A 5,717-nucleotide genomic window follows, 5' to 3' on the forward strand; every position below is an offset into this window, starting at 1 on the left:
ACAATATACTGATTTAAATTTTCTAAGACACTTTTTGTCCAGAAAGGCCATATGCAAGAGGGTGTGTCTGAGGATGAATAGTCATGTGATTTACCTGAGAACACAAAAGACGCACTGAACGACCAGACAAAGACGCACATAATGAGCCTTTCAGTCAATGTAGATGGGACGGATTAGTGCAGCACAATACAACACAATGAGGAGCCAAAAGATCCTCATTTGAGTTAAAATCAGTGTTTTTACTCTGAGGACAAGCTAAAGTATTTGTCTCTGTGTGGAATACAAGAAGCACTTCATCACGTGCGTAACGTGCTCTCATCCAAACGCGCCGAAAAAGTGAGTAAAGTCTATGATGAAGTTAGATATTTTGTGTCATTTCTCGGGGGTGTGCACATATTTACCTGTTTCACCTGAGATTATTTACATGTGAACAGTGGACAGTGTACAAGGCGGGACTGCATTACCTGTAATGAGGTGAGACAGGAAAAAATGGACTTCTCCTTACGTTCGTACGGATTAAATAAAAAGTGATGATTTGTTTTTGACTTGAATTGTTTCACTCAAAAGAAAACATTTCAAGCTTTCTAGCCATATAATTCTTATTTTAATGAGCCAAGTATTCGCTGAGATTCTGGTTGTTGTATTTATGCGTCTGTGAAGAGAAATGGCAGAGACAGAAAAGTCAGAGAGCGCACTCTGTCGGCTTTCTTTATTTAAAAAAAGCACAACGTTTTGTTGTTATTATGATGGTATACCACTACAACTAGACCCTTTACAGATTTGAATGATATACTTCTTTTATCTGTACGATCAGAATTGACGGAGTAATTTAAGTTTGTTTCGGCCTTATCAGAAAAACGACGCGCGTGCGTCGACCCCAGAGGGTTAACCTTTGGGCTAATCTGATGACACACTTCTTCATTCTTGAAAATGAACTCTGTTTTTAACAAAGGTATATAAATAAAAGTGTCATTTACTGGTACCTGTTCATATACTCCAGATACTTTGTTTCTTTTGGAATCATATCGCACTCCTAAATGAATTTCCACCGGTTCAACAACACCCCATTTCTCACTAAAATACTTTGTCCATTTAGAGTTTGTGTTTAAATCACTAAACGGATTGAAAGTATTACTAAAAACTTCCACTGCACTTCTACTGGGATTATCAGAAGGCACTGCACTTAACACTTGCTCTGTAAGATTTGCATGAATTTCATTGACATGCTCCTCCATGCTTTCAACAACAGATAATACAACATTGTTAGCAACACCACTGCCCTGTAACTTAGCTATAATAGAAGCACACATTTCTTTGGCCTGGTCTCTTGTTTTATGTGAAGTAGAGGGTTGATTCATCACATCCAGGTCCATATCAGAGGGACTGTCACATGAACCCTGCTCACCCAAGTCTGATTCATCTGGTGTTTGCATATTAATATCACCGCTTGTGCTCACAGTACCAATGTTATGACAATTATTTAAATGCTTTCTAAAGCCTGCAAAACTTTTAAACTACAATGAACAGCCTTCTTGAGCACAAAGAAGAGCAAATTTTTTGCCAGGATATAACCCTTGCAAAAACTTAAGGTGCTGAATTAATGCACCTGGTGCATCATGCAATGATTTGCAAATATAACACCTATACATTGTTCAAGAACTTGGCTCTCAGCTCCTTGTTCATGAATGTAGTTTTAACATCTTTGCCACTAGTCTCTCTGTTTTGTGCTAACACAATTATATAGTTTTGTTACAGAGTATTTGCCAAAACGTAACCTATACAAAGATTTGAAATGTTGAATAACTGCACTAAGTGCATCGTGCAATGATCTGTAAATGCTGCATGTTTAAGAATTTGGCTCTTAGCTCCTGTTCATAAACTTGGCTCTCAATTCCTTCACCTTTGGGCTTTCTCTAGTGGTGTCAACATCAATGCTGTAGACTGTTGTCTGGAGAAATGTGTACATGTTGCTTAAAGCATTGTCATAGCTTTACACTGAAAACGAAGTGAGCTTTAAAGAGTTCATCAAAGGCTGCCAATGACGTGGTACCCTGGCAGGGGATGAGCTTCTTGTCCATAACAATGTAGAAAGTGCTGATGGCCTGATTGCCGATTCCAGATGCGAGAGGGTATGGCTGGTGATGCCCCTCTTGTTCTGTAGGTGTTCTTCTAGGCTCCTGCATGACTGAGGGAAATTTTACACAGCAAGTTACACTGTAATACTGTCTTTAGTGTGTACTACATTTTCCACTTAAATCACCTGCTGTGGCACCAGTATATACCTTGTGAAACACAACTAGGCGGTCCATAGCCTGAGCAGCACTGATCTTTCCTTTTACTAGGCTGAGGTGGTAGAATGTGCAAGAGCAGCAGGAAAGATGCCATATCACAGTCCCATTCTGTAAGAAGCCAAATGTCTGTTTTACTTTCATCACAAGTATGTTTACTTTCAAAACCTCATACCATCTTTTTGTTTTCTGTTACATCACAATTTCAGTACTGCAGGTGACATGTTTGAAAATAAAACTGATTTAGCTGAAGACCTGGGCAATCTTCTGAGTACTCATCATGGCACTGATTTCTGGCAGACTTCAACAAAGTCTGGAGCACTGGGGTGGATGTAAGGCTCTCTGCTTCTCTGATCACCTTTCCTTTATAAGACATATGCCACTTCTCAAGTAGTTTGGCAGCTGTCTCTAGCCCAAAGAGGAGGCTAAAATCTTGAAGTATCTGTAGCAACACAGAAAACCGCCCCCAAAAAAAACATCTGGTCATCTACCCAAGCCTATCGCCATTAACTGTGGTTACAGAAAGGGATAGTAATACTTACCAGTCCTTTAGTATCCAGCAGCCTTGGAAACACAGACAGTACAGCGTGTGATTCATCTGGGTTGTGGATGAGGTACTGTCTATACTCAAAGGTCTCCTTCATCTTCTGCAGGATGATTTCTCTGTTGCTGATGTGGTTCATCATGGAGATGACCTCTTTGCAACGCTCTTCATCTAGCTGACCACCACACTGAGGCAACTCCCTGTCACATCTTGGGCCACCTCCTCCTGCTATCTGCATTTTTGGGTCCTTCGAAACAAGTTTTGTCTTTCTCTGAATTGTCTTCAGCCGCCAAGCCAAAAATCCTGAGCCACTTTGGCTGTCATAATAATGACAAGAACAGAGACATTACTAAGTTAAACTTCACATCCAGCTGTACTATACTGAGGAGGAGAGTCATTGTAACATTTGACCTACCCCATTTTTTTAATCTGTGGATTAAAATATTAAAATGTAAATATTGCAAACACCTCTCTCATCACAACACAGTTAAATTGTAGCTCGTCCAAACTGACAAATATAAATTAGGGAAAATAAGGTTATTTAATTAAAATAACTCACATATCCTTTTGTGGACAGGGGATCTTTTAATGCAGGAAACAATGTCACAATTCCGAGTGCATATTTCTCTTTAGTAACTCGCTGAGGGATTCTCCTTCAGTGATTAAAAAAAGAGAAGGGGAGAAACTGTTAGATTACATATTTAGGACTTTACAGTCTACTGCAGGGCTGAGCGCACTACTGTCATTGCAGCAACCACTGAGGTCGTAGGACAATCGGACAATTTTACTCGTAATAAGCCATTAGTGACTGAACTCCAAAGCAAAAATACTTTGGTCCATGTAAATTTTAGTACTCATTTTTTTATTAACAACTTTATTGATCCCTGGGGGAAATTGCTTTTGGATAGCTGCCTGTCTACATGACAGTTCTGCTGTGACTGTTGCATTGGTTGTTCTCCCACAGAGTGACAGCAGACACTTACAGGCCGGGATGCTCAGGAGCCGGCGCGTAGGCCGCTGAGATCACCACTGTCTGTCCTGGCTGAGCAGATCTAACAGTGGCCAAGACGTGTGATCAAATTTACATATAGATTTCATCTGGATAAACTCACCACATATTCTAAATCTAAATGGGTATTTTCTCATAAAAATATCTAAACTTAATGAAGTGGCATAATAGCAGTAACAGGACAAAAATCAGAACAGCTTTGCTTCAAATTCTCTGCCATGTTTAGTGTCATGTGTCATCGGTCACTAATGGTCCAATAATGGTGCCGTAGTGTCACATTGCAATTAGTTATCAGATGCCATTGGAGAAGACTACAATTTAAAAAAAAAAAAAAAAAAAAAATATATATATATATATATATATATATATATATATATAAAAACCCGCCAATGTGGTTAGTGGGAGTGACTGTATTACTCGCCACCGCTGAAATCCACCCACAATTGACAGGTTGGCGGGTGTTAATGTCAAGCCCTGCACACAATTCTGCTTATCAATCAAATCTATGCCCTACTATCACAAACTTACCCCTGAGTTTCAACCATGTGTGCTGCAAGAATATTAACCATCTGCCGCCTTCTACTGTCACACAGCGTTCCAGTTTCTTCATATTCTTCAAGCACTGCTGTCCCTCCTGATTTTGTCTGTAGAATCGCTCTTATCAGCTAAAAAGATGGCAACATAATAAATGACAATCTAAATCAATGAGGTACTGTATACAGTATTTCTAAACAGTTTGGCTAGAGTTTATCAGTACTGAAATTTAAAGTTTTTCTTTGGTCCATAAGAACATGATTATCAGTGCAAGAGAAAAATTAAAAATTAATGCTTTTGCAATTGTAATTTAGAACTAGAGTAGTATCTACTTTCAGTCATTAGCGTCATACCAGAATCATAATACTTAGCAAAATCTGAAAGGACATATTTAATTTTAATACTAAATGCTGGGGATGTTAACTGCTTTTGAGATTGGTTTGTTTTATTCTTACTGTCAAATGGCAACAAAAACATGCAACAGCATTAAACAAATCAAAAAGATGACAGCAATAAAATGCAAATTTAAACAGCATCTAACAATCTATATTTCATTAGACATCTTATTATAAACTCACATCTTTGGCTGAAGAACTCTGCAGTGCCTCTTCACTTCTAATTCGCTTGGGTGGTCTTGATGTTTCACTGTCACTGCTCATAGACGCAGAGAGTAAACTCCCACTGGATGAGGACTGTGGTGTGAATGGAGGTGATGACTGAGATGTACTGAGAAACATCTACTTTGCTCATATGACCTGCCACAAACAGACAAAAACATGTCCCATTTTGTACAACAGACATTTCTTGTTTTTAAAGAAAACAATTATCACTACAAGTTAAACTTGTTTCTACTAGCTGTCTTAATATTTTGTGTTAATCTTAAAATTGCATGATATTTGAAGTCAATGCAATGGATGCATCTGAGATGAGTACTGCTGTGTTAATGCAGTATAAAACAACATTATTTTTTAATTCACCTTTGTCATCATGACTGTCCTTGATAACAAAGCAAATCCCCTCCACGGTGGATAACTCTGCAAACACTTCTTCATCCGCTTCTGTGCCAGAATCATCTTCCACTGTAATCTCGTTCACAGGGATGGAGAACTTCTCTCTCACTAAATGAAAAGACAAACATAACATTGTTTAAATTAAAATATTTAATGATGTACAATCCTTCTGAATTCAATCCTCTAGTCAGAAAACGTCTGACGTCAGAAGATGTTCTCTTTCTGCCTGACAGGTCTGGAACCTAAATACTGCTCTTCACACTTCTTGTGGTAACTCCTGTACCTTTGTATCCTGTCAAACAAACGCTCTAAAACAAACAGAATATACCCAT

The 5,717-nt window shown here is 38.6% G+C and overlaps 1 pseudogene; it reads right to left on the reverse strand.

Moving 5' to 3' along the window:
* Positions 1-896: 896 nt before the first annotated feature.
* LOC113122657 (uncharacterized) lies at positions 897-5,145 on the reverse strand (annotated as a pseudogene).
* Positions 5,146-5,717: the final 572 nt, after the last annotated feature.

This window comes from Mastacembelus armatus, chromosome 3 (assembly GCF_900324485.2).
Source record: "Mastacembelus armatus chromosome 3, fMasArm1.2, whole genome shotgun sequence".
Lineage (NCBI taxonomy): Eukaryota > Metazoa > Chordata > Actinopteri > Synbranchiformes > Mastacembelidae > Mastacembelus > Mastacembelus armatus.